At 33.2% G+C, this 10,895-nt stretch overlaps 1 pseudogene; it reads left to right on the top strand.

Moving 5' to 3' along the window:
• The first annotated feature begins 10,011 nt into the window (after window positions 1-10,011).
• LOC137833768 (small nucleolar RNA R71) lies at window positions 10,012-10,117 on the top strand (annotated as a pseudogene).
• Window positions 10,118-10,895: the final 778 nt, after the last annotated feature.

Below are 10,895 nucleotides of genomic sequence, written 5' to 3'. Positions count from 1 at the left end.
ACATGGACTTGCCACCCGGGCATCATCAACAGGGGGAGAACATTGTATGTTGACTTAATAAATCCTTTTATGGTCTCAAACAGGCATCCCGAACATGGTTTTCAACATTTTCTCATGTGATTAAATCAGTAGGATTTCAACAGTCCAAGACAGACTACTCTCTATTCACTAGACAGAATAACTCATCATTTAATGCCCTTTTGATTTATGTGGATGATATTCTTTTGACAAGAAATGATTTGACAGAAATTCAGCGTGTTAAAGACGGTCTATTACTACAATTTCGCATTAAAGATCTTGGAGACTTAAAATATTTTCTAGGGATTGAATTTTCCCGTTCCAAAGCTGCTATTTACATGTCACAAAGAAAATATGCGCTTATATTTTGCAGGATACGGGACTCACAGGTGCTTGTCCATACAAATTTCCAATGGAGCAATACCTAAAACTCACACCAGACGATGGGAAGTTATTAAAGGACCCAGTCAAATACAGGCGACTCGTGGAACGACTGATATATCTCATGGTTACTCGGCCTGACATAGCATTTTCGGTTCGAACCCTAAGTCAATATATACAGGCTCCATGGAAACCTCATTACGATACAGTTTTTGATGCTACGACACAAGTTGGGTTCATGATCTTCACCTACCAACTTGAGGGGAGTATTAAGGAAATAATAATTATCAAATTATATGCAATTATTGTATGTAATATTGTACGATATTGTACCCAATTATATGCAATTAATTTAATAATGATAAAATCTCATGATTAGTGGACTAATTAGATTGTAATTTGGAGAGCTCCCTACACTAGTATATATTTCCTATACATGGTGATGTAAAGATACACATAAGAGAATAAACATCTTTTTACATACAATTTTCTTATATACATAATGTGTTGTTGTTGGTTGGTAATCCTTCAAGATTTCTATGTTGTTTGTTTTTGGATGGTATACTTTAGTTTCTTCCGAACCACCTCTGATTTTGTTAGTCCTCATGTAGACGAGGGGTGGAAACTATTATCTCCGTAAATGAGGCTTGTTTTTTAGGGAAGCTTTGCTTTAATTTATTGCATAATTATGTAGTAAAATTAGGCACTCATAAGCCTTAGTCTTGTTTTGTTCAAGATTGATATGCTGATGGTTTTAGTAGTAAAATATTAGGAATTTGTATAAGGGTTGGATTACCTAAAATGCACTCTTTTTTAATTAATTAATTTTTTCTGATAAAAAAAAATAACTAATCATTTACAAGATAACATGATTCTACTAAAAAATACTAAAAAATATTGAGGAATGGGAAAGAATGATGAACTCACCAATTGATGGATATGTAAGTGGCGAGATCCTTGGAGATGGCTTATATTTGGCCCGTGGCAGGCCTGAAGTACTTGTTTCCTTCCTCTCCAAGCTTCCAGTGCTCAGCCTCGTGATACTTTACTCCTCTGCCATACATGTTCAAATAATGAAGAGTTTTAGAACAGAACCACTTTGGCTACAATAATAATGAATGACAATTAATGTTTGGGTTAATAAAAGATGAACCTCGCTTTTGATATAGAACATTCCAGATTTCATGCAAAACAAAATAAAAATAAATAAATATATACCAAAAATATAGAACTACTTGATCGGTACTTACCAAGTGTGCTCACTAGCATACCTGTAGAACAAATATAAGAAAGAAATAGAAGCAAATTGTTGAAATGGTATTAAAAAAATTGCATGCACGGTAGCTAAATTTGAAAGACATACCTAGATTTAAGTGGACATCATCGTCTACCTTGAAGGAGAAATCAACATCTCACAAAGAAGTGATACTGGAAAAGTAGAGGCGATTCTTGGTGAATAGCTCATGATAGCCCTCAACATGGTCTAACCCGAGGAAGTTCGTGTTCTAGCTCTTCTACATCAATTTCTTTGTTCAAACCTTTGGCTTCTCCTACTTGCTGTCAATTCCATTTCCAACGTCAAAACTGTCTTATAAAGAGACCTTCATTTCACACATATTAATACAAGAGTCCTGATATATTGACACTGTCTGATAGTCACACACATTTGACGCTGTAGACGTGGCAATTGACGTAGCAGAGTGAGATTGTGCACGAATGAGTAGCGCGAGCTATATTACATCGGTTCTTAGTAACACCCGGTGTAATAATCGATGTAATATATGACCCAAATTCAGAGTTTCGCCTTTGATCTCCGCAGTGAAGGGCCTTCCGATAGTCGAATCATCAAATGGTAGAGTTCCGAGAGTCGTGTGGATTTGTTTCGACGCCAACCAGTTTCGTGCCATCGTCCACAACAACGACCGCACATGGTCCTTGCTGTTAGCGACGAAGTTGTGTGCACCGTCACGTCGAGCGCGACAATGACGATCTCGCTTGGCGATCTGGGAGGGGTCGTGACCCATGAGAACAACAAATTTCAACTCGGCCTCGCAACAAAGGAACTCGTTGAGGAGGCAACGAAGCCAGGATATTGAGAGGAGCGTCACCGGAGGAGTCCTCAGTGCTGGTAGACAAGAGTTCAGAGAAGCAGTCTCCGACGTGCTTCTGAAATCATTATTGTTACAAAATTGCCCTTGCCACGTTGACAGCGTCAAATGTGTGTCATGGTGCAGAGGGTGTTAACAAAATGCTTTTGTTAATACAAACCTCAAAACAAATTCAAACTAACACAATGCATTTTCAATTTCTTCCTTCTTTTTTTCATAAATCTCATTCACCATTTCTTCACAAATTCCATCTCTCACTGTTAAGACTTGGCTTCATTAACTAAATTCTAATATGAAACAGAAATACTGATATAATACTCTAATACATTGTCGAATCACTCTATACACGTTACTCTATCGTATTTTCTTGTTAATATTTTTGTTAAATATTACATATGTTAAGTAAACAGACAAATCAAAGTTAGAGGTTAAGATTAAATGGGAGATTTTTGTCTTACTTGATAGCTTGATGAGTTCCTCCATTACATCACCAGATCTTCCTTCAATCATGGTTAACCTAGAACTACTTCTATACATACATTACAAAGTGATTCAGGTAATAAAAATTGTGACACTGGACATTCCCACACAATTCTTAATTACTAAACCTACTTTCCCTATGTCAATGAAGCAAAGTTGCAGATTAGTGATAACTTTTTACGGCAAGTGCACCGCGTTGTCAGAAGCAATAATTGTTCCTAAGGACGGATATTGATCCCACAAGGAACAGTTGAATTATCAAGTACAAAATTCACTAAATATAAAGACAGAATAATAAAAAGTGTGTTGAAATTAAATGAGTTGGCTATGATCAATACGAAAACAGACAAAGAATTTGGTTACTTCAAGTTGGAATAATAGGGATTAAGTTTCATCTTTCTCACTCTCATGTATTTTTATTAGCATGTTAATATTAAGTTATTTGATTGAAATTGATGTCCGAAGAAAATTCATTTATAACGATTTCTCGCATATAAAATTCTTAAGAATGTTTCCTAAATATCAATTTCTCGCATATTTATAAAAATAAATTAGAATCACACTCATATGTTAGTAGCAATTAACATTTCAAGTCTATTTCTAGCACTCATAAGTTAAGTATTGTTGTTTAAGTCAGAATCCTAAAAATACATTTCTTAAGATTCTCAAATATGTCACAACTATTTAGAAGCAAAACAACAATACCAATAATCAATCAAGAACTGAATATTATATAATATGTAAATATCACCTCATTACATAAGAGTTCGAACAGATTACTCTCAATCTCAAAGTGTAAAATTAGCCACACATCCTTCTAGCATCTTCCATTCTCCCAATTGGTTACAAATCACCCAATGGTGTTTTCCTCTCAAACTGACACACTAGGGTTGTGCCTTTAGCCCCCTATTTAACCTAATTTGCTAGGATTAGGTGATTTCTTGCGCACGCTCATGGGTTTAATGATAAAAAGTATAAAAATAGTCCAATTAATCTACTTATTCTCGCTGCTGAGTTGAACTTTTTTCTCTCTCTTTTGTGCGTTCTAGGCCTTCCAACTTTTTCCTTTTAGCATATATCAATCTTCTTTAGTCCAAATCTCCATTCTTTCCTAGAAACCTGTAATTAACACCAAATTTAGGAATAAAATGTTCTTATTCAATTAAAGATCATAAAAAAATGTATAAATGTATAAATTCATAAATTAAAGATTATTTTATATGTAAATTAGCAATTCATACTCATGATGCTTCCAAATTCAAATATAGAAAAATATAGACACAATCAACTTTCATGATCAAATCAAAACAAATAAATAACAATTCATCAAGGAATATCTTCTCATATGGTCGCATGTAAGTGCTTCTCTTTATTTACACTGAATCATAACAAATCACAATTGTTTTTCATTTCATCTTCAAATCACAAACATATTAGAAACATGAATCTTGAGGTCATTTTCAGGGTTGTAATGAGGTTGGGCTTTCAAAAAGTATTATTTTTTTAGATAACAAAATGCGGATCTTAAAGAAGAAGAACATACCTACAATACAATTATAGATAATATATATGTTATCTAATCACCATTTTCTTTTGACTTCACACTTTTCCTTGTCTTTTTCCTACCTCTTCATGGTTTTCATGATGAATTTTTTCTTTTATATTTATTTTCCTTTTTCTATTTCTCTCTTCTTTCTTTTTTTCATTAATAGGAAAGGATTCTTTCTATTTTCAACTTTTTTTAGCTTTCACAATCAGAACCAATCATTCCCTTTTCCATATGTATTGCATCTATGTTGTTCTCCTTCCTTAAACATGTTAAAGGGTAGGAAAATATATCATCAAAAGTGAAGGTGCAGTAATAACAAAAATTATTGGCCCAAAGCATATAAAAAAAATGGAATTCTAATATGATAAATGTTAGGTATTTGACCCTAATTTCCTAATTAACACAAACAAATGCCTCAATCATCTTCATGCTCTTTTATAATGTAACAAAAATAAAAATTAAGCAACCACAACTGTCAATTCATCAGTAAAACTCTCTAAATTATTTAAGGTTCACACACTCACTTGGTTTAATTGGCCTCATTCCTATTTGTTTTGTCATTCTCTGTTCTAATTAATCATCTTGTTAAATTTTCAGGTATCACAATTTCAACTACATTTGAATAAAGATTCAATCATATTTTCTTTTCTAACTTGTGTCTAATTCATCTCACTATTTAATATTTAAACACAAATTCTTTTTTCCACAATTCAAAATTAATATTCTAGTTCTTTTTTATTTGAGAAAAATAAACTAGAAAACAAACAAATTAAAACTGAAATTTATTCAAGAAAGATAATTTAAGACCTAAAACTAACAAACTAACAAAAACATCAAATTTATTCAAAATACAAAATAAGAAATTAAAACAAATTAAACAAATAAGCAAATAAATAGAAAACAAAATAACCGAAAAATAAAATAAAAAACTAATGAGAAAATAAAATTCAAATAACTGAAAGGAAAAAAGAATTAGAAAGATAAAACCATAATTATGCTCAATTCCCACTTCTTAAGAAGTCATCCAGCTTTTTGTTAAAATCTTTATCTATAGTCTTGTTTTATTTGCTGGATCTCCCCCCTGAATAATAGAACTTGTCCCCATGTCAAAATAGATAACCTGCAAAATGATTAGGAGGCATATAGGATTTATTTACTTTATTTTTTTTAAATAAAATCAACAAAGGTAACAAAACAACATAAAACTAAAATGTGGACTGGGTTGCCTCCCAGTAAGCGTTTTATTTAACGTCATATAGCTTGACGAAAGTTTGTTATCAAGGAGGATAATTATCTTGTTCCACCTGTGCTTTTGTTATCACTTTTGTCCGTCTTGAATATGACTTTAACTTCAATTTTTTCGTCCATCTTCAATTCCTTGATAACCGATAATTTTTTCATTTTCTTCCTTCCTCTACCCCTACATGCGTTGAGCATGATAAGTTGTCCTGGACAATACTTATCTCCTTCCATTGGCTTTCCTTGATTGTTTTGGTCTCCTTTTGCCTCTAACTTTTCATGACGTGTAACTTTCTCCTTTGGCTTTGAACCCTTCATTTCCTCACCATCATTTGAAATTTCCTCTTGTCTCCCATTCTTATCGGCAATAAAGTTAGTTGCATCATAAAAAAGATTCAATCTTACCTCGTCATGACCTTACTCTAAGTTCTCCTTTATCGACATCCACTACGACTTTAACAGTCTTCATAAAAGGTCTACCGAGAATCAAAGGGACTTTCTCATCTTCTTTCATGTCCAAGATAACAAAATCTACCGGGAACATGAATTTGTCTACTTTCATGATGACATCTTCCACCACACCATAATGATGTTTCACCGTTATGTCTGCCAATTGTAACTGTATATTGGTGTTGACTTTTTCTTGGCAAGTATACTGAATCAACTGTAATATAGTACTATTTAAAGTACGAATGTCGAACCCACATGGAACAATTCTAATTAAGATGTTCTGTTATAAAACTCATTAAGTATATAAAATAATTTTGAGAACTTTTTCATAACCAAATTAAAGATTTCACAAGAAGTAACTTAAAGGTTTAAGATTTGATTCAAGATGTATAAAAACCAACTTATAAAATATAGATAAAGATACTTGGGATTGAATTGCATCTATCTCAATTATCTGTATTTTGCAATAATACAATATATAATACTCAAAACTACTTGATAGTTTTGATCAAAATAGATTTGATCAAAGTAGATTACATTCAATCCCAAGTTAGAAAACACTTAACCACTCATGACAACTCCTTCAATCTTCATTTTTTATCTGGATTACATAAGAAGGGCTCATCTGAGCAAGTTCTTCTCCTAAGAACAAAGGCTTTCTTCTCTTTCTCTCACTAACTTCTCTCTAAAAATCACTTCTTTTTTCCACCGCCCCTGTTTTAGGGGTGTTTCAAAAATTTTATAATGAACTTTAGCTCAAGCGAGCCAATTTAGCTTAAGCTAGATCTTTCAATGCTTTTTTAGCTTGAGCTAGCAATTCTAGCCTGAGCTAGATTATTATTGCATAATTAATCAAATATGGATAATTTTAGCTTGAGCTAAATATTCTTATGATCCAATTAAGTTTTTGCTTTCTTTCTTTCAATGCTTCATTCATATACAATTTACACAAAAATTGAGATTAAATATCTTCATTTGTTTCTTGGTTCAAAATATATAATCGAATTCAATAATTCTCAGATTAGGATAATTTTCTAACATTAAGCAACAATTAAGTTCCAAAGTGTTCAATTTTCTCAATCATACAAACTACACATTGGCACTTATCAATTGATGGGTTTAACCTCCACGTCACCTATATGTCTTAACATGGTTAATGACATCAAATTTATACTTGACCCCATATCTAATAAGGCATTACCGACAAATAAATTACTAATTGACACAAAAATAGTAAAACTCATTAGATCCCTGAATTTCTTTCGCAAGTCTTTTAGCTTCAAAAAACTGCTCCCGACTCTATATTTCTTTCTTCAAAACAACATATCTTCCTTCTAATTCCATCAAAGAATGTCTTTTTCTCTGACCATCCTGCAAAATAATTTTCTAGAAGCAATTTATCAGAAAATAATCCTTTTTTTTACATGAATAAGAGAATGGGATAATTCTTTTGGAACTCTACTCTCTACAAATTCATTTTTCTCTCCATCTTTTCTATTTTCACCTTTTCCTTCCTCAACTTTTACCATCTCACCATCTCCCTCTCTTATTTTTTTATCACTCTCAGTAGTGATTTTATTACAATGCTCCTTAGGGTTGGTTGTGGTATTGGTTGAAAATCTGCCAATTTGTCCCTCTACAATTTGCGCAATTTTTTTGTCCATCTGTCCCATCTGGATCTCTACACTCCTTATTGTGGCCATACTATTTTCCTGTGCGCTCAAATTTTTTGTCAAGGTGTCTTCAACTTTACTCATCCATGTATGGATGAATAATTAGATTGATGTTGTTGTTGGAAAGGCCCTTGCTTGTTGGATGAATTATAATCTTGCTTCCATCCAAAATTTCGAGTTTGGTTATTTTTCCCACCTTGAGAATAGTTATTGGAAAAACCACCTTACCTTCCTTGATTGCCCATATAATTGACCTCGCTTCAGGTGAGTTGATAGGATAAGAATAGTGACCATTAGGATGATCACCTCCATAAAAGTCACACCTGTTAGGTACAGTCTGACCTTGAAATGATTGAACCGCATGAAACTTTTGGGGTAGTTTAGCCATCTGTGTGGTTAACTGTTCAATTTGTTGTGTTAGAATTTTATTTTGAGCTAGCAATGCATCTGCAATATTCAATTCCAACATTCCTCTCTTTTGATGACCTTGTCTGTCATGATGAGCTTGATAATTAGTTGTGGCCAAAGCATCAATAACTTTTGTGGCTTGTTCTACATCAACAACCTGTTGAAGATGGATGAAGCTTCTTATCTACCTAGTTTTAGTGTGTTTGATGTAGAAAATAACTAGTTTGCTTTGAAGTGTGTAATAGGTTTAGATGATCTTGTATTTAGGTTTATGTATGTGTGAGGTTGCCTTTTGCTATATGACCTATCCTAGATACCTAACCAAGCCTAGATCAAGCACATGATATGGTTAAATGGTTTTTTGAAAAGCTTTTAAAAGTGCTCTTAAAAGATTTAACTCAGTACCAAAAATAAATCTGTTTTATGGAGAGAGAATCGGTTTATTTCTTCTCTGTTAAAAGGCTTTTCGAAATTCTGTTAGGGCACCAAAGGTAAAGCTTAGTTCGTTATTTCAGTTAAGCTGAGCTGGCCTTTTTGTTATCTTTTAACCTGTTGTTTTCAGGTTCAACCTGTTGTTTTCAAACTGCTTTGAAACTGTTTTTTGAAAAGTAGTTAGAAACTGTTTCCTATAAAATGTAATGCCCTTCTCATGTGAAAAAAAGGCAAAGCAATCACGTTTTGACAGAGATTAAACACTTTCTATGTGAAAAGAGGAATTGAAAAGAGTTTTTGAAAGGTTTTTCCAAAGGGATTTTTGAAGTGTGCTTATTCTAGGATAACCTTGATCTTGGTGAAGGGCTGGTGCAGTTCTGCAGCAATTGAACTACTGGTTTTGAGTTCTTGCATACTCTTTTCAGGTGCTATCTTTCCTTTATTCTGGTTTGCAAAAGTGTAAGTGTTAGTCACTCCTTGATAGGGTTTCTTGGAGTGCAAGGTATGCTGAAATAGGTTTTTCAGCATTGTTTGTATTGTTCTTGTAGTGTTCAAGAACTGTTGTGTTTGTAAGTGATTGATACTGGTTTTTTAGTGGATTCCACCTTGGAGTAAGGTGAGACTGGATGTAGCTCTGTATGAGTGAACCAGTATAAAAACGTGCTTGTCTTGTCCTCTCATCCCTGCACTCGTTTCTGGTTTCTGCTTAATTCTGTCAAGAACGAAATCTTTCTTTTGAAACAAAATCTGTTAATTATGGGTTTAATAAGAACTGTTCTTCCTGATCTGCTAAAAGTTCCCTAATCACGAGCCAGGTATCTGTATATGAGGTTTTTAATTGGTGTGTGAACAAATAGCCCTATTCATTAAAACCTGACAAAGATTCATTCTCTTTAAAACGGTGTGTTGATTAAACTTGGTTGATTTCTTGGCATAATCTGTATTCCTCAAGTTGATAAAAGCTAACCAATCTGATTTTGCTATATCTCTCTGGTTGATTGCAATTTTAATCTGAACAAGTTCAAATTGTGCTAGACTGTTTTAAAGAATCAATCTGTTTCCTTTAAAAACAATGTTCTTTTTCTCTCTGATATACTGAAAACTGTGTGTATTTGCGAAAATTTTATATGTTCAATTCACCCCTCCCCTCTTGAACTTAGACACTAATAGATCCAACAATACCATCATTGTGCCACCAGCTGCGGCATCTAGGAGCATCTTTGTATCTGATCTGAGACCATTAATGAATATGCTCAGTTGAACAATTTCTTCAAACCCATGATTTGGGCATTTCCTCAGCATCATTTTAAACATTTCCCATGCCTCACAAAAAGATTCCTCTACTCCTTGTCTGAACATAGAAATTTCAGACTTGGCTTTAATGTAACGAGAAATTGGAAAAAATCTCTATAGAAACTTTTCCTTTACATCCTTCCATTTGGTTAAACTCTGATTAGGATGTGATTTAAGTCACTCCTTTGCTCTCCCTGCCAAAGAAAATGGAAACAAATGCATATAGACACTCTCAAGATCACCTGTCTGGAAACACATAATTCCCACCAACTTATAGAACGTAGTCAAGTGTGTATGGGGATCCTCGTGATCCATCATCGTGAATTGATTAGTACTAATGAGGGTGAGAAATGCATGATTAGTCTCTAGGGCTTTGTTAGTTGCAAGTATTGCAATGCTGGAAAAGTGTTTAGGCCCTGGGTGCATGGCGTAGTCTCCAAGAGTTCTCCTAGGAGGTGGTGTTTCCTCCTCCACCATGTTGTTATCCTCCTGAAAAATATCAATGGAAAAAGAAGATGTTGAAGAGTCCTCTCTATTATCTTTTTTTATTCTCTTTCGCTTTTAATTTTCGGTTTCTTCTAGCTACCTTCTAAATTTCTACTTCAAATAGCAATTGGTCTTTCGGAATCTGACATCTCAATATCATATCTAATAAAAGAGCACAAGCAATAACCGAAATTTTTTATTTATATTTTTTTTAGAATTAAAAAGAAAAGTAAAAAAATAGCTAACTAAAATAAAATCAATAACTACCTAAACTACAAAATAAAACTTAAAGATAAAATAAAACAAAAATAAAATAAAATAAAATAAAACACTAAACTGACGCTAAGAGAAAATATAACAAAAATATTTAGAAAAGAA

The sequence above is a fragment of the Phaseolus vulgaris genome, chromosome 2 (assembly GCF_051622355.1).
Source record: "Phaseolus vulgaris cultivar YP4 chromosome 2, ASM5162235v1, whole genome shotgun sequence".
In the NCBI taxonomy this organism is placed as follows: Eukaryota; Viridiplantae; Streptophyta; class Magnoliopsida; order Fabales; family Fabaceae; genus Phaseolus; species Phaseolus vulgaris.
This window is presented reverse-complemented; position numbering and strand designations above follow the sequence as displayed.